We start from the raw sequence: 19736 nt of genomic DNA on the forward strand, positions 1-19736 counted from the left end.
TGAATCTTGTAGATATTTGACATTTTCAGTTTATGCCCTTGGAGTCTGGTCTGACTTGCAGTGATTATGTGCCCATAGGCAGTTCACCTTGCATGTCCTTTTGTGTCATCTTCTGAACTTGTCGCTGTATGTCAGCATTAGATTGCAGCTATAGCTCAAGTCATATTCCTGGCTTCTCTTTGACTGTATTGATTCAGTCCGGTGATTTGAGAATAGCTGATGTTGCCTTTATTCAAGGCAGGGATTAGGGAGGGGACAACACAAATAATTACAGACCTGTTAAGGCGGATAAGGGTCTAGAACATGTATGAAAGTTGTGGGTGGGCAGGATATGTGGAAGAGGGGAGTTGTAAGGTGCCAGACTAAATCTGAAACTCTATTTTTGTTCAACAGACCAACGGAAAGTGGTGATTGACACTTCACGCTTACCTGGCTGCAAGGATGTCCCATTGAACTCAGCAGGACTGACTTCTGAGTAGTCATGTGTGCAGGAATGCGCTGTGAGCCAACTGGCATTTTTGAAGAACGTGGAACAATACCAGATTGGAACTTAACCATAGGCAAATTGTTTTGTATCCGTATGCGTTAATGAACTGGTGAAAGGGAAGAGGACAAATATTTTTATTTAAAGGCTGGGTATTTAGGGTAAGGGACAAAAAGTCAGTTAAGTTTCTCAGGGATCAGAATTAGGTCCTAATATATCTACTTACTTTTGGTGGCCTTAGAAGAGAAATAGGAGTGTGTTGACGTGACATTGCTAAAGCGTGTTCTCCATAATAGAAAGCACGTGTTGCGGTGGGGGCCAAAAAGGCCACCCCACTGTTGTTGGGCAAATTGGCCACATGCTGTGATTGGGCAAGGAGTGTTGCTGGGGAGAATGTTATGTTGCTAAAGTGTGGGAGGGGTCAGAGGTCTTAAATACAGGGCTCACAGCCTGGGGCCTTCTCTTGGGCTGCGTGCACCGGATCACCCGCCCACCCTCCCTGAAAGGGGGGGGGGTTTCGTTGTCCTCTGACCTTGCCTGTCATGGGGTCATCTGCCTTGGGGCAGGGGCCTGGTAGGAATTTTGTCCATTTGGCTGATTGGCTTTGCCATTTGGTTTTTGCCTACTGCGTAGCAAATCGTCACAACTTGTAAGGTTGGCGGTTAGGCATTGGTTAAAATTGGTTGGTGGAGGGGTAAGTGCCTACCCCTCCAATGGTGGTGCGTAAAGGGAATTCCATTAAAGGAATCCAGGGGCTTGCCATTCTTTTCGTCCTTGTCCCTGGCATCGGACTTGGGCCATGAAAGCCACCAGGAGCATGAGTGTGAGAAGTGAGGGACTGAGGCCCAGCTTCATTTTCTCCCCAAAAATTGTTTCCCTCACTGGCTTCCGCTGGAATCCGGAAGTCAGTTCTGTCCCTGGGGCAAGGGCTTCCGCTGGAATCCGGAAGTCAGTTCTGTCCCTGGGGCAAGGACAGATAGTCGTAACCAATGCCTAAGCAACCACTCACGTGTGTGTATTTAAATAAAGTTGTGGCCAAATTCATGCCAAAAACCTTAAACAAAATTGATGTGTGAAGTGTGAGTTATTGGGATGGCCTGGGGGACCTTGACGCGCAAGGCTTTTTTCACTCAAGCTGGTAAAGATGCTGGGCAGAGAGAGAGAGAAGGAAGCGCATGTGTGGCTGCACATAGATGAAGTGCGTGAGAAACGGGGGGCGGGGGAGAGAAAGATGCATGTGTGTCTGTGATCTGTATGTGTACATATGTGTATATGTTTGGTGGGGCCACCTGGCACCGGGGAATGCTGTCTCTTATTAGAAATCAACACCATCGTAGGTATGGGAGAGAGAGAGATGAGAGACTCAGAGAGAATCAATATTGTATTATTTCCTTAATCAGGACCAGCAGGGCATAAGCTGAGTTCCTACAGTAAACATGAAGTTGTCTGGGGCCAGGGAAGCAGCAATGTATGCATTCTAATTTTGTGTTTTGCCATGCTGCCCATGTCAGCCATCTTGTGCTATGCAGTACCCCCTGTGGCAGCCATTTTGTGCCTATCACCAACAACACTTTGTCAAAATTTGAAATATGCCCATTGGTCCAAAAAAGGTTGGCAGCCCCTAATCTAAACTTTCACTCAATAGCTGAAGCAAAGAGTAGGAACAATTCATATTCTCTTGTAAATCTAGCAATGCCAACCTATGTGGTTAACATTGCATTAACATGTGCATTTCTTAATTTGCAGAAAATTTATTACTTCATGGACTATTAAACAAATGGTTATATGAATGGTTATGAATGACCGTGATCAGATGTATGCTTACAAATGGCAGGGAGAAATAATGTAAGCAAACTGCATCAAAGTTGCAAAGTGCGCTGTCAAAGGAAATAAAAAAATAATGTTTGGTTATCACATAGTTTCTATTCCTTTTCATATAAAAACACGGTTGCATTGAGATATCTCTTTGCTGATGTTAGAGAATATGACATGCAACAATTGCATAAACTTAAAGCAACAATAAACACTTATGTAAACATTTCTGAATATGCTAACCAAGTGTTGAAGTGTATACACCAGAATTATGACAAGTATTACAGATATGGAATTATGTACAGTAACATGCATTGTTTAGATTGAGGACCATACATAAAAGGTATTGTATCAATACCATTTAGAATTTATAGGAAGCGGGGAGGTGGGAAGCAGGAAAATAAAAATGTGTACTTCATACACTCTAGACTGTGCTATGAACTATGGCTATTGTTCTACCATATGTCTCATTGTTTGTGTTAGCAATAATGTCACACATGACTGCATAAAAATTGTCGTGTTTCTTTTGGCCTCTTGCTGCTTTTAATTTTTCTGTCAGTTTTCTCCCAATAATGCTGTTCAGTAAATTGCATTATACCATTGATCCGTAGTTAATCATAGAATCGTAGAATTTTAGAGTTGGAAGGCAGTTGGAACCATAACAATAATTGTAATGATTTCCATGTCCAGGCAATAGTTCTTGCAGCAGTTATTTCCCACTGGTGTTTTATTGATTGATTGAAAATAAATATTGTGGGTGCAATCTGCAACATGTTCTTGACACCGTAATAGTGTGTTAGTGGTGGGTTTATTCTGCTTCAGTTTGTTCTGCGATGCTTCTCCAATGCCACATTATTGCTGTAAGGGCGGGCTATAGCACAACATAGGCAGAACAAAAATTAATAGGAACATTTGTGGTGTAAAGTGTTACAGGAATTTAAATTACTACATATGACTAGGTTGGGTCCATTAATGTCAGCTGGTCTACCCTGAGTAAAACTTATTTGAATGCCACTCATTACAATAATGTCTTTATGCAATATTTCTCATATATCATGCCATATCAATAGCCTGAATGGAATTATTGGATTCCCAGGCATTTGGTGCTTCAGTGTCTGGAGTTGCTGACTGCATTGCTGCTTTTTATATAAAAGTACCTAATGTTTCTAGTCAGGTTCATCAATCAAAATTTTCCATTGCAGCAGAGGGAGGGAGTAAAATGCACTGTTGAATGCTTTTATTCATTTCCTTTCTTTTCTTTTTAAAAAAGATAATACTGCATTTAGCTTGCTGATATAACAGGGATTTAAAACAGAACCTGCAACCAGTTTTTAAATTATCCATACGTTAGTGACATCAGGGCTGGATTCCCATTCATGGAATTTCAGCCACTCACTTTTGGGTAGCTTCATTAAAACAGTAAGGCTGCTGTGGGCACTGGTTTGCTGAAATTTACTGCGTGAAATCTGGTGACTGGTGTGATGGCTTCATGCAAATGATTAATTTATTGATTTGCATCCAAACACTTTGCCCATATTTCTAGTTCGCTTCCTGCTGCCTACCTACAAAGCGTTCCTTGGCTGACAGGATGATTTATTTTGGACATAGAAAACAATAATACTGTATCGGTTCCTTAGCAATAGCTAACTAGGGAAATGTTTGGTTTGGCCATTTTCTCAGTGCAGAAATCCCACCTCTTCCTATTTTTGGTTTCAGCACGTTTTGCCTTGGCTTTGCTTATCTTCCTTCTCCCCACCCCCTCCCCAGCGTGGTTTGCACAGAACTGGGTAGAAGGGAGGAGGCAGAGGAAGAGAGAGCATTCCAGAGGATGCCAGGATGTCTTGTCTCTGATTGGCTGACCACCGCTCAATGGCTGGTGGAAGAAGGAGTGAACCTTTCAGTCTGCCTTGACGGAGCTGAAATAACAGAATCCCGATCACAGGTAATTCAAGGGGGTGGGGGAAGGGAGAGAGGACCGAGCAGATGGTTTTGTTGTTCTTGTTGCACAAGTCCTTGAGCATTGTCTGCGTCGTATAAAATGCTTGCGTGCGCATTTGGTGTAGCCTGCGCAGTGCTAATGGCTTTCAGGCAGTTTAGCAATTTGCTAGTCTTTCCCGTGTGTACATCTCTTCCAGTAAGCAATCCATATACAGTAAAATCTGTAGCTCATCCAAATCTCTCTGGCAACTTTCTTAACGTGTGAGCTAAGCTGTCAGTCTTAAGTGAAGGGGGAGCAGTTAGGGCACACAGATAGCGTGGTGCACAGTACAAAGCTTTTGCTGCACTGTAGATATTATGATCACTGCAAAAAGACAAGTGCTGGGAAATCAAAGGAGTGTTTCTTTAGGCCTAGGAAAAAAGGCACTGAATTCGATGATGTAACATTTGATCAAGATTTGGGCTCTTTAGGCTGTTAATTGAGAAATGTGCCATTGGAAGAAGTGAGGAAACAACTTCTAGTGGTCAGTGGCTTTAACGGGTTTCATCGTGCTTTCAGTTTTTGAATGAATATCCCATTCCCTCATAATTCGTAAGGGAAATGAAAATACAATCCTTTTAGTTTCCCTATTCAAAATAAGCTATTTAACAGTTTAGTGTACCGCTTAGTGTGGATTACTATTGATTTGAAACACCACAGATTTTCTAGCACTGATATTTCAGTGGCTAAAACCAGCAGAAAAACACATCAGCTCGCCATGTTTGCTGTTCGGTGCTCTAATTTAAATCATGGCAATGAACAATATTGGTTCAGCGGTTAAAATTGGGTTATTGTGCAACTACATGTATGGGGACAACATACATAGTTTTCCTAGGAGCGCTGCCAACTCCTGGTATAATTTGGAGTGGGAGCTTATATCTAATGGTGCTGCTAACACCAAGGTTGCAGGTTTGATTCCCGTATGGGATAGCTGCATATTCTTGCATTGCAGGGGGTTGGACTAGATGATCTTCAAGGTACCTTTCAACTCTACAAGTCTGTTATTCTATGAATGTGCCTGTATAGTGTCAAAGAGCTGCCTATTAAAATGGGCAAAATATTGTACTGTATTGCATCAAAAGTGTGAATATTTTAGAGACCAAAATCATGCAGCAGGAAGCTGAAGATGTGAAGTAATATGCCCTCCCTTTATGTAATGGCATTTCTCGGTACTGAAACTGGTGCATTTCCCAGTTAATGTATCAAAATCAAAATGCTGATGGGAAACATTCTATATATGAATAATAAATTAAGGAAAAACAAATGCACAATAATGTACAATTCATATGAAGAGTGATTCTGGTGGGCATGCACAAAAAAACTGCAGTGAATCCCAGCTTTAAATGTGAAGGTGGTCCTCATTCTTTAATCTTCTTCTGTGTGCCATAACGTAGTAGATCTCATGCTTTGCATACAAATGGTCCCATGCCAAAGATCCCTTGTATCACCCACCTAATACAATCTGTTTCCAGAGGTAGGCAGGATCTTCACCCAAGAGAGCCTCTGCCCCTCAAAACAGACAGTAATGGCTAGATGGACTGACTACAGTGGTACCTCAGGTCCAACTTAATTCGTTCCGGAGGTCTGTTCTTAACCTGAAACTGTTCTTAACTAATGGGTCCTCCCGCTGCTGCCACGCGATTTCTGTTCTCATCCTGAAGCAAAGTTCTTAAACCGAGGTACTATTTCTGGGTTAGCGGAGTCTGTAACCTGAAGCGTCTGTAACCCGAGGTACCACTGTATAAGTAAATTCTTGCAAATGACAAAGGCCATATTATACATTATGCAGGCCAGAACACCAGCACTGCTTGTATAGTTCTCATTCAATTAGGCACTGCAATGTACAATGTTGCGCTGCACACCCATTGTTTTTAGCCCAGGATTATTCTGTGGGCAGGGTTCAACTAATGAGCTCTCTGGAAGTCAATGCAAAGACTTCTCTGGAAGTCAATGAAATGGCACAACATGGCTCTCCGACTTCTCCACCTACGCACCTCTGTATCCTCCCCTTCCCAATTGGTTTGAGGGATCAAGGGAACCCCCTGGAACAGAGTATGGGGGAAGAGAGGGCAGATCATTCCACCAGGCAAACAGAAATGCTTTCGCTCATGGCATGATGCGCTTCACTCTACTTTGAATGCCTCCCTTTGAGCCTGGGAAAGCTGCCTGCTATCCTCTGTACTGTGCATAGTCTTTGCTGCTACTTCTTTTTAATGTATATAGAATATTATGTCTAAAAGAATATTCACATTTGCAAAGTATAGCGCGCATGCACACACAGTATTTTGATAAATCTTTATCTTCTTTTGTTGCTGGTTCAATAGAAGGGAGCTCCTAGTGACTTACAGTATATGGTAATAATCCTTAGAGCAGCCTTGACCAACCTGGTGTTTTTCAGAGGTTTTTGACTACATGCCAGTCATCCCAGACCATTGTTGATGCTGCCTGGTAGCAAAGGAGTTTCAGGCTGGATCTAGACACGTTTAAAAAAACGTTATAGTGGTACCTCGGGTTAAGTAACCTGAAGCACCACTTAGCTAATGGGGCCTCCTGCTGCCGCCGCACCGCCGGAGCACGATTTCTGTTCTCATCCTGAAGCAAAGTTCTTAACCTGAGGTAATATTTCTGGGTTAGCAGAGTCTGTAACCTGAAGCGTATGTAACCAGAAGCGTATGTAACCCGAGGTACCACTGTACAGGAAAACACATTATAAAGCTCATAATGGAAAAAAAGATTGAGAGAAGTCTAAAAGAAAAAAATCCCACAAGGAGAAGAAAAAATCTGGGTATGAAAGTATTTAAAAGGACATTACCCCATCCCCCACCACATAAACACACATGTGGGAGAAGTGTGGGAGGGCAATTAAATATTAAAAATACATGGGGGAGAAACCCAGCTAAATATTAAATGTGATCATTATTTAGTATTCCTGTTCAACTTTGTCAAAAGCAGTGGTCCAATACTTCTTTCAAAATCCTGGCATTTCCCTTCCCCTTTCTGCCATCCCCCCCCCTTCATACGCCACCTTTTTTTCAATTTTTTCAATTTACAGATAATTTTAATGGATCCCCCTGTTACTTATAATGCTTACCTTTTTATATTTCAAATGCCTTTATTAGTATTCAGTTTAACATTTATCTGTTCAGAGTCAGGCTGCGTATACTACCCCATTTGTAGCACCAAAAAACCAACCAACCAAACAAACACCATTTTCCTCAGTCAGGAATAATTCATGCTCATCTGCAATTTGCTACTTTCCATCTAGATTGAGTCTAGATCCTGGCATCCTCAAGTGTGGGTGTGGTCACCTGATATGCATTTGAAAACCTTCCGCTTGATTAGCTTATCCACATCATTTCCTCCCTGCACCTGCCTCAGGTGAGAGAATAAGGAAGTGGTAATTCCACTCTTGGTATATTCTCACCCCCAATGCCATTGGACAGGTGTGGCTCCATTGCCAGGCCCACTGACATCTGCTTCCCCATTTTCAAGTGGACACATTGTAGTAAAGTAATGCAGAATCGAGCTTTTATTTTCAGAATGAAACCAGTCTCTCAAGAAGCACATTTTAGGGGCAACAAATATGCATTAGGTCCAGATTGTGTGCGGCGGGGGCGGGGGGGAAATGGTACTCGATTTCCATTGATTCTAGAATAAAATGACACGTGTACACAGTCTGTGAGCCTCTTCTCTGACTCCGCTTCTCTTCCCAGCAATTCCCAAACTCGGCTCTCCCACAAGCCCGAATTCAGTGACTAGGCGCCGTGTGGGAGCAGCTCCCGTAATCAAGAGAAATTGGTAGAAACAGATCTTAGTTCAACACATATTTCAATTATTCAGTTTCCTTGGAAACCTTCTACTGCAGATGGATTTGCCTTTCTATGGCTAAAAATATCCATCTAGCCCCTCTTACAATAACAAGGAACCGAGAAGATGCAGAACAGGGGCTACGCGCAGCATTGCCACGCTAATTTTCAAAGTTCTTTAATAATTGTGTGATTTCTTATCCTGTGCTACCTTTCTTATCCTGTGCTACCTTTCAGTGCTGCTGGCAAGCATTCATCCGCCTTGTAGAATGGAGATAAGCCCACCAGCCTTGGCTGCAGTTCCTACTTGGGAGGGTGGGGAGAAGGGAGTGCTTGTGTGGGAGGCTGGGAGATAAAAGGTTCCAGTAGCTGTGAAAGTGGGTGGTAAATGTAGAAAAAGGAACTATTGCAGCTCTCTGAAATCCCTGCATTGCTCCTCTCACACAAAAGATGCCCGCTTCCATTCATTTAAGCAGCAACAAAGTTAAGCTTTGTCTCAGAACCTTTAATATCTGTGTGTGTGTGTTTGTTTTGGCTAAATGGTGACAGTCTTCTTCCTGCACAATGCTGAAGGTTTACCGATTTACAGTGGTACCTCGGGTTAAGTACTTAATTCCTTCTGGAGGTCCGTTCTTACCCTGAAACTGTTCTTAACCTGAAGCACCACTTTAGCTAATGGGGCCTCCCGCTGCTGCCACACCGCCCCCGCCCAATTTCTGTTCTCATCCTGAAGCAAAGTTCTTAACATGAAGCACTATTTCTGGCTTAGTGGATTGTGTAACCTGAAGCGTATGTAACCTGAAGCATATGTAACCTGAGGTACCACTGTAATTCCTGTCTGGGGGCAGTTCTTGCATTTTCTGCATGTGGGTTTTAATAATATTTGGGTTTGATCCAAACTAAGGCCTGGGAGTAACAGTAGACACAGTTAGGATTGCATTGTTGGTCCCTGTTAGACCAGAGGCAAAATGACCAGTGGGAGAAGGGCAGAGAGAAAAACGCCATGGTACACCTATCAGCACAACTGGACACCTTAATCCATCTGCCCCAGCTGCAACAAAACATATCTCTTCTGTATCAGCCTCTACGGCCACAGCAGGCGCTGTAACTCTTTAATGGTTTGACTTCACCCCCAAAGGCACACTCTTCCATTGTATCTTGAGACAGATGGATACCAACCATACATTAGTCATATCTAGAGAAGACCCATTGCAAAGAAAGTTAGCCAGTCATCCCTTTGGTTTCAGTATTATTATTATTATTATTATTATTATTATTATTATTTACTGTTGATTATTAAATTTGTATACCAATGACCAGTAGAGCTTACGATGACTAAGTAGATGTGACTACGGTAAGTCTGGATCCAATAAAATAGGGACATTTAACTTCATTTATTTCAGAGGGGTTACACACACAATGTTATATTTCATTGATCCTGCTCTTTATTGATTTTTTAAGTACTTGTAAGGCTGAAATCCTATAGTAAGGAGGAGATGGGGGGGGGGAGAGAGAGAGAGTGAAGGCAGCTGCAGCACCTAGTTCAGCCCCCTGCTAGACTTCTGCCAGGAGGTGAATGCAAGGGTGGAACAGTGCTGTTGCTTTCCTCTGTCCTTTTCCTTCTCCCTACCCCACCCCACCCATTTCTCTCCCGCTGGAAACCATGAGTCACTGAAAGAAGTCTCTTCACATATTAGATGAGATACAGAATTTTCTCTGAAATGCATTCCTGAGTGGAATGCTGATCCTTTCAAATCAATGAGAGCATTGCTACCGACTTCAAAATGAGAAAGTATTGCAGCACCTTGGTCTTTTTTAAGCAAAAGGTTTTCTTCTTGGAAGAATTAAGGCTGCAGTCCTGTACCCTGTTACCTGGGAATAAGTCCCATTGGACTGCACAGGTATTTTAAAAGTGTGTCAAGGTAGAAATAATTCATCCTTGGGCGGGTTTTTATAGAGAGAATGGCCACTATTTTATTTCCTCCCTGTGAAGGACGGTGTGTGGATATATTTTATGATTTTCAACATGTCGCATGATTCACTAAACCCACTATTAATTATAATAGGAAAGTCATTTAATTAATTATTTTATGTTTCTACTGCAAGCAACACAGCAAATAATTATTTGTTCTATATCCCTGTCCAATGATATTGTAATATATCATTTTCTATTTGATTTAGGTAGACTAAAGCCACTCTGGAAATGTTTGTTTTTTATAATAAAGAGGCAGTTCATAAATGTATTAAACAAATGAATATAATGCTAAAATAATTGCGCGCATATATATATATATATATATATATATGTATATTGTTCCCCTAGAATTTTTTGCTAAAAGTCCCATTCCAATGAAGCTTGCAACTCCTCTGCAGCTCATTAGGATTACAAACAGGTGGTTTAGAAGATATATAAAATAAATAAAATACTGCTGTATTTACTCAAGTCTAATGTGCCATCGAATCTAATGTTCACCTTAATTTTCGCAATGTAATTTGGCCAAAAAAAGTACCTGTAACTGGATTATAAGGTTCAGATATCTAGTTTAGCTCTTTCTTTTAAAGCATTATAAACTAACAAGGCATCTCTCTCTTCAAAACAGCATCATGTGCTGCATAGCAACTGATGTAAAGCAAAGGCAGTTGAAACAAGGTATTTTTCAATGCAAACCAGTACAGTGGTACCTCTGGTTATGTACTTAATTTGTTCTGGAGGTCTGTTCTTAACCTGAATCTGTTCTTAACCTGAAGCACCACTTTAGCTAATGGGGCCTCCCGTTGCTGCCACACCGCCACCGTGCAATTTCTGTTCTCATCCTGAAGCAAAGTTCTTAACCCGAGGTACTATTCCTGGGTTAGTGGAGTCTGTAACTGAAGCGTATGTAACCTGAAGTGTATGTAACCCGAGGTACTAGTGTCTCTGGAAAGCTAAACTTCAACAAATGGAAACAAGTCAGTTTCATCAAAGCCTGATGATTACAGAAGCTTTCCAAAGTGATAACAGAAACAGCTTAATATACAAAATTAGGGATACGCCAACAATAAGTAACACTGGTTATATTACTAGCTTCCTATAGAACACATGGTAGCATGCTCCAGAGCAATGTTTTGTGCTATCCACTGTGCTATTCATAAAGTGACTTAGATGTTAGCAACAGGAACAAAAAAAATTTAAGGACCAGTTCAGTTGGGGACAAACAAGAGAAGAGGAAGAAAAAGGTGTTCAGAAGTGGCTTCCCAGTGGCTGAAGAGAGGGAAGTGAGAAAAGAATGGGTTGGTAAGGCATATTTATACAACTAACAATGAGGGATGGGGTTGGAGGAGAAAAGAAGAGTAGAGAGGAATGGGGAAAGCAGAGTTATTGTCTAGTAGCTACGATTTCACAATCCCCATGATGCAGTCAAGGAAAAGGAAAGGATGGCCTCTGGATAATTTGGCACCTACTAATCACAGGGATGGGAGGTTGCAGGGAATAGGATCAGATTTTAAAAAAATATTTCTAAAGTTTGTAATAAATTTACAATACAGGGACAGGATTTTTAAGATGCTACTTGTGCCCCAGGAGATAAAGCTGATCTATTTACAATCATGCTTCCTGGAGAAATTGTTGTCTTGTGGTCACCTTATTGTGACTGCAGCTGTACCTGAACACCTTTGGTGCTGCACCAACATGTACAAAACAACCCCTCTGCAGCACCACAAATCCAACTCAATGGTGTAACATTGGAAAATGTCAATCACTTCTCCTACCTAGGTAGTCATCTTTCCACAAAGGCCAACATTGATGCCGAAATCCAGTATCGCCTGAGCTCTGCGAGTGCGGCTTTCTCCCGATTGAAGTGCAGAATGTTTGAGGACCGGGTCATTCGCAGGGAAACCAAAATGCTTGTTTACAAAGCTATTGTACTACCAACCTTATTATATGCTTGTGAAACATGGACCACTTATAAATGCCATCTCCAACTCCTCGAAAGATTCCATCAATGGTGTCTCTGAAAAATTTTATACATCACTTGGGAAGACAGGTGAACTAATATCAGTGTACTGGAAGAAGCAAAGATCACCAGTGTTGAAGCAATGATTCTTCAACCTCAACTTCGTTAGATTGGTCATGTTGTGCAGATGCCTGATGATCGTCTTCCAAAGCAACTACTCTATCCAGAACTTTAAAATGGAAAGCATAATGCTGGTGGTCAACAAAAGAGGTTTAAAGACTGTCTCAAGGCAAATCTAAAAAATGTAGTATAAACACTGACAACTGGGAAACACTGGCCTGCAAGAGCTCCAGTTGGAGAACGGCCTTTACCAAAGGTGCCATGGGCTTTGAAGACACTCAAACTCAGGACGCAAGGGAGAAACGTGCTAAGAGGAAGGCACGCTTGGCAAATCCCCACCGTGACCAACTCCCACCCAGAAACCAATGCCCCCACTGTGGAAGGATGTGTGGATCCAGAATTGGCCTCCACAGTCACTTATGGACTCATTGTTAAAACCGTGCATATGGAAGACAATCTTACTCGGCTACGAGTGATCGCCAAAGAAGAAGAAGACCTGAACACCTACATTTGTATGAATGCAATGCTATTTGTATCGTAATACACATACTTGCTGTTTTTGTTGGCTATGTGTATGTAACAGGTTGTTAAGCCAAGACTCGCAAACTGTGGTTCTCAAGCCTCATTCCCCTGGTCTGTGGCATGTCTAGGTTTGTGGTTGAAGATGGGATATGGCATGTCCATCACACTGAATAGCCATATAGATTTGTAATTGCATTCTTATTGCTTCTTTTATTTCTCATATTGTAGTCTATTGTATTACTATTTGCATTCTGTTGAATTTCAGTTGCTACAACAGGCATGGGGTGTGTGTCATGAAGACCTCAGCAATTTTCAAGTGGTGGAAAAAGATTGGGAACCACTGCTCTGAGCTTTGCAGGTTGAAGTTATATAGAATGATGAAGCTATCCTATGTGTGGTCAAAAGCAAGGCATGGATTTGTCAGTGTTTTCTGTTCACCTAGAAATCATACAAAGCCAGTAGCATGGAAAAATATCAGACTCGATTTTCTAATGTGGAAAGGGAGCTAAACTCACCATAAGTATTTTCTTTTATAAACTATCCCAGTGTCTTGAACTGCAGGCATCAGAAATTAACTTTCACATCATTCCCTAGATACCAGTTTATGATATACAATTACTGGGCTGTGAACATGGATTTTGTGCGACTCAGTACTTCACAACAATGCTTTATATGTAACATCTGGTTCATGCATTCATCTGCTAATAATAATGTTAATTTAGAAAAGAGCTCATTTCTGTTCTGAAGCAAACATGTTCAGCTTCTAGATAACTTTACCTGGATTTTTTTTCTGTTCATTTGGTGCATTTGAGGCCAAACTGAGATGTCAAACTGTGACTCATTCCGTGTTTCAAAGATCTGGCTGTTAAGCCTTCTATCTCTTATTATAATTTTCTTCAGGAATAACACAGCCCTAAACAATGTTATGACTGGATCACAGAAAAAAAAAGGAGAGAATTATTTTTAAATAATTCACTAGTGAGTGTACCCATCTGTGTAGTAGTCATACAAAGATGCCATTTTCCTTAACTGAATCTCTAGCAAGGCTTATCTGTATTAGTATTTTTCATTCCAAGAAACGTTTAGCAAGGAGACAATAGCTGCACTTAGCTAATCCTTTAAAAAAATCAGTTGCAGAAGTTAGGCGATCAGTCATATTGGTTCAACTTCCAGTAGTTATCTTATACAACTGTATAAAACTAAAAAAATAAAATAAAAATGGAAATAGTGCAGAATTTACTCTGCAATCCTATGGATGTTTACCCCAGAAGAAGTGTTATTTTGTTCTTACACCCAAACATGCATGCCTAATATTGCATCCTTAGTTCATCCAGACACACAATTCCATTCCCCTCTTGGTTTTCCATTCCACCCCACCCCCCAAAAGGTCAGCATTCCATGCCCACTGAGCATGCTCAGTCATCTTTGTTTTTGTTTTTTAAGGTAGGGTTTCCTCTAAGATTTTTGTGCTTTGGCAAATTTTGTAGATTCCCCAAGCCTCTCTTTTGTGCATGCATCTTTCCATTTTGGGTACATAAAAACCCTTACTCAGAATAATTGAGATTGCTATTTGCATACAATATAGGACATTTTTCCACATCAGGTTTCGCAATGATTTAATGGCTATCTTTGATTCTATTAACTTTTAAGTGCATTTTACGTTGGGCAAACTGTGGAATGTGAGCGTTAGTTCAGGTAAAAATGAAGGAACAAAGCAGCCTTCTCACAAATCTAATGTTAGCTGTCTTCTGCCATAGCAAGTTGCGGCTTCCTCTGAGAATCTGTGTGTCAGATTCCTGGAAGACAACGTGCCATTTGCATCAGTGAGTAAATGTGCTTGGAGAGGTGTGCAAAATGCTTCAGTCTCTGCTTTTAATGTGCTTCAGCAACACTTTTTTATGTGTGCTGCACTGAGGAGATGACCTGTGTGTGATTGTGAGTCACACAGGCAGTCTTTGAGCACTTGGATGATGAGTAGCGTGAAGCACGCTTGAAAGCCGGGAACCTCCTCAGTATTGTCAGCTTGTATGAGTGAGGTAGAGCAGGGCGGCAGACTGTTTGAGGGCAAGTCCCATGTAGCAATCTGGGAGCTAGGACTTCAAAGCCTGATTTTGTTGAGAAAGAACCCATTGCTGGTTCCAGCATCAATCTATGTAACATACCCCTTTGCAGAAGGATTTAATGATGCCTGCAGGTAAGGTCGCACAGTCTAGGGCAGGGGTAGCCAATAAGGTGCCCTCTGGGTGTTGTGCACTCACATCAGCCCCAGTCAGCATGGCCAATGGTCAGGGGAGCTGTAGCTCACCAGAGGACACTTTGGTGCCTACTCCTAGTCTAGGTGGAAAACTATCCTTTTCAAACAAAGAGGGAAATCCTGGCTTTCCTCATCCAATGAGGAACTGGAACTCATCACTCTGGTTTTTCCAAAGGCTTTTGTTTTCAGATTTGAGTGGTACATAAAGCAGACACTCACAGATTGCAAAGCTCAGTGGTGAAGTGGAAACGCAAAGGCATGGCTAAGTGTAAGCTAAGACATTCGACTAACAAGCAACATGGCCTCTGCACCTTCCTTTTGTAGGGCTGGGTGGGACATCATTTATCACAGCGAACAGCTAGACCCTGAGACTGGGCAAATGGGCAGGCCCTCCTTCTAGCCATTGGTTAGGTGAGGTTTGTGTGCACTGACATCTCTGTGTCCAAGGTGACAAAGGTGGGGTGGGTGTCCCTTCTAGCTCCTGTTTTCCATTGATGGTTCGTTGAAAGGATTTTTCTGAAATCGTGTTCGTTTCACCACCCATGCTGTCAGTGCCTCACAGGCTAGAATACTCTTCTCTTTTTTTTAAAAAAATAAATTTTTATTAATTTTCCAAACACAAAATAAAAAAATAAACAATACACAATACACAGACATACAAACATATAAACATGTATAATTTCATAACCATTTTTTCATAAACCTTACTTTCCGGACTTCCCCATACCTCCCCTTTTCTGCATCCTTGTTTAGAATACTCTTCTCACTCCCAAGAACAAAACTCAGCCTTATGGGATGTGATGGCATTGCCCATGCCTTCAAACATCAGTTGTGTTCCACTGCTGCAAAGCAGCTGGAGAAGTGATTTGAAGCAGAAGAGTAGCAGGTGGGGGAAACACTTTGCTACTCACCGCTTTTGACCAGTCCCCAGTCAAACTAACATTTGGTTTGGGAGCATGGCAGGGAGGAGACTGTGGTGAGCAAAAGTGGCACCTGACAGAAAGGTTGAGCGCCTCCCTCCCATCTGCCACTTCTTCCCTTTACATAACCACCACCTTACTTACAGCTGTATGGCAGACCCACCTTCATAGTAAGATGCCATCACATCTGTTTACCGCCTACATTTTTGCCTCTCCCATGTCTAACAACTGAAAGCAAAGTTGGGAAGAAAGGTGAAGAGAAGTTAGGGAGAAGCATGTTGGTCTGAAACTATAGACTCAGGTGGAAACTCTACTGAGTTCAAAATCTTTCTGGTGTACTTGATCTTCAAAGCAGCTGTTCTTCATGTCAGCCCCCTCCATCTTTATTTATCAATGGAATGTCCTCTTCAGTTACCACCTCCTTGTTCTACAGTCCCATTTGCAAGCTCCTGAAATATTTCACCCACCTTTCCCTATTAGATGTTTCTCTTTTCCCATGATGTACCTGTTGCTGTGACACTATTTGGACGATTTCCTACTTCTCTGTTGTGTGATTATGAGTATGGCTATTGCCTGAAACATACGGTATATCATTTATCCTGACTCAGATTTCAATGGTGCTCAAATTAATGCAAAGTGCTGTAGAGATAGGTTGATATATTTTAACACAGGGTTGCATCCAAGTACATGTGCAATGGATGTGATTAATGTAAGTACGTACATCCATTTCAAAAGGGTGTATTTTTAGCAAGACTTAGTTTGTAAATAGGCAGTTTATTGGGGAAGTTAAGCCCTTCATTTCTTCTTTGAATATGCAGATTTCATGAATGTTAGTGTTAGATGTGCTTAATAAATAAATACCAGCTGGTGTGTCTGTGGTCAACAGAGATTATTAGACTCATGTAAATCGCTCTTCATTCCCTCACATAGGTGACTATAGATAATCATTTACCAAACATCTAATAAAACTGTAGCAAGCATACAGGTGAAATGGGGAGCTGGTTATCTGTGCATCCACCCATGCAAATAAGACAATTTGACCTACCACATCCTGACTTCTCCCAATTTTTAATTTGCCCTGGATCAGGAAAGGCTTGTCCTTTTTTGCTTTTACCATTACCTTTTCCTGCAGATATGTTTGGATCTTGCTGTTGTGTTGATTGATCTCATCCCAGAAAATAAAAATACATTTGCCAACCCTTCTTAACAAGATCCTTTAAGAAAAAGGTGAATGGGGAGGGGGAGAGATTTGTTTATTTTCTGCTTAAGAGTCCACCAGTTCTTCTTTTTTGTCCTGTGCTCCAGTCAAACCACAACCCTTCAGTTTTGATGTTGCAGCTTGTTGCCATGGAAATAATTGTGATTTCACAGGTTTAGTGTAGCATCCATTGCAGGAGACAATGAGGAACATTGGTTGTGTGGGAGACATGTTTAGAGAATGGGGAGGGCATGAAAATATTCTGAACATGCCTCATCTCAGGACCCTAGGGATCCCCTACCACGTCTTTCTCTGTCTCTCTGTCTCCTTCTCTCCTTTTGTTGTTGTTGTTTTTACTCCTTATAGTGACAGTAGCATCTCCTGCACAGCAGATACAAGAGCGACTTGATGTGTCTCACTGCTTCAGCTGCTCAGACAAAGTGATGTGGTTTCTCCCATCACTGCCTCCAGTATAAACATGCAGTTCTTTGTCTGCTGTCTCCATTAGCATTTTCTGCCTTGCATCCATGCCGCACAATTATTTTTCTTGGGGAATGTGATGCCAAGAGACGTCAGCTGGGTTATAATTAGCTATACGCTGGCAGCTCTCAAAAGCTACAGACAAGTGGCACTCGGGAAGGTGTAAAACCATTTATTCCTGTACATTTGAAAGTAGTGGAGAAATCATATTTTGTTTGCTGTGGATAACTGAGTTTGGTGCGTTATTGTTGTTCTTTCTGTTGACCTACATGAATATTGGGGTGGGGGACATTTAATTTTGACATAAGTCGTGGATTCTAAAGGCTAACAACTTCAATTTTGATTTCAGGTCATCCAGCTACTGTCACTGGGCACAACGGGCAATCATTAATTCCACGGTTGAAAAGTTGTGCTTTTAAATGAAGACATGGATTTCTTATTTCACAAACTTCATCAAGTTTTTCCTTCATTTTAAAATTTCATTTTTTTTTAAAAAAAGAAACATATTCCTTTCAGAATTGTTTGCATAAGGCAAAACACCCTGGCAAACTCAGAAATGGTGGCCAGTCTTTATGATATAATTGTGATAGGCATGTCCTCTGTTGTGTGTGCCAGATTAATTGGTTTGTGGATCCTATTCTAAATGAACAGCTGGCCTCCTTGGTATAACTGCTGTTTTGACTGTGGAGCTATGATAAACTTGCTCATAGTGTAACCTTCTCTCTCTGTCTCTCTGTCTCTCATCTATGCCGTCAGTATAAAAGTAGTTAATGGCAAAGGACACTCGGAGGCAAATGTTTATAAAATGATACATATTCAGATGTGGAGAAGAAACCAAGCTGCACAATTAAAGTTTATTTGAAGGTCTTGCACAACAAACCTGCTTTCTAAAAGAAATCGGAATGAATGTCTTTGTTTCAGTTCAGACAATACCGGATGTCACCACTTAGAAGGATATCGGTCTCTGCCATTCTCCATCAATGCAACAGAATGTCAAAGCACACGTGCCACTTATCAGTGGGGTAAAAAAAAAAAAAAGGCCTGAGGTAAAAAAACCCTCACAATTAACAATACAGTGGTACCTCGGGTTACATACGCTTCAGGTTACAGACGCTTCAGGTTACAGACTCCGCTAACCCAGAAATAGTACCTCAGGTTAAGAACTTTGCTTCAGGATGAGAACAGAAATTGCACGGTGGTGGTGCGGTGGCAGCAGGAGGCCCCATTAGCTAAAGTGGTGCTTCAGGTTAAGAACAGTTTCAGGTTAAGAACAGACCTCTGAAACGAATTAAGTACTTAACCTGAGGTACCACTGTAAAGTCAAGGGATGGGGAACCTGTTTCAACCAGAGGGCTGCATTTCTCTCACAGTTGACCTTTCAGAGGCATCCCATGGTAGGTGGGTCAATAGATGCAACTCTTATATTCTACAGTAAGGCTACATTTTAGCCACATAGAAGTCAGAAGTTGGTGTGAGGCAGAGCGATTCAAGAGTGGCTGTATAGTCCGGAAGGCTGCATAATTCCCCACTCTCATGTAGTCAGTGTGAACACATAACATGACAATTGCTTTAGAGCCCCCCCCCCCCCCGTTATTGTAAAATAACTTTCCTAGAAGAGAATTTCCTGCTTCCACTCTGGGCTCTCTCCCCAAAGATAAATGAGGCCTGGATTTCTGCTAGTACATGTGCAAAATAGAAATCAGGAAGCCACAAAACAAAGATAACCCCATTAGGCATTTGCACTCCAGGCTACTTGTAATCCCTCTCTTTTTCACTGTGGAATCTTGTGCATGTTTACTGTGTTCAGGAGACTTTATTCCCTAGAAAGGCAGTTGAGGACGGCATCCTTGGAAGATCATGCCATATAAACTGTCACTTGGGAATGTTGGGGGGTTTGGTGAGAGATTTGAATTATGTTAGCTTGCTATATAGTTGCTTAATATAACAGACTACAAGTCAAATTGGGACAAGTCAATTGGGACGTGGGTGGTGCTGTGGGTTAAACCACAGAGCCTAGGACTTGCCGATCAGAAGGTCGGCGGTTCGAATCCCCGTGACAGGGTGAGCTCCCATTGCTCGGTCCCTGCTCCTGCCAACCTAGCAGTTCGAAAGCACGTCAAAGTGCAAGTAGATACATCTGGCGGGAAGGTAAACAGTGTTTCCGTGCGCTGCTCTGGATTGCCAGAAGCGGCTTAGTCATGCTGGCCACATGACCTGGAAGCTGTATGCC

At 41.7% G+C, this 19736-nt stretch overlaps 1 protein-coding gene across 1 annotated transcript in view; it reads left to right on the top strand.

Moving 5' to 3' along the window:
• The first annotated feature begins 4105 nt into the window (after positions 1 to 4105).
• The window catches only part of CSRNP3 (cysteine and serine rich nuclear protein 3), a 98112-nt gene continuing 82481 nt past the window's right edge, over positions 4106 to 19736 (top strand). Inside the window, exon 1 of the mRNA XM_080971228.1 lies at positions 4106 to 4238. The gene's annotated coding sequence lies outside the window, so the exon portion shown is untranslated. The remainder of the gene's footprint in view (positions 4239 to 19736) is intronic.

This window comes from Podarcis pityusensis (genome assembly GCF_964106645.2).
Source record: "Podarcis pityusensis genome assembly, chromosome: 1".
NCBI classification, from domain to species: Eukaryota; Metazoa; Chordata; class Lepidosauria; order Squamata; family Lacertidae; genus Podarcis; species Podarcis pityusensis.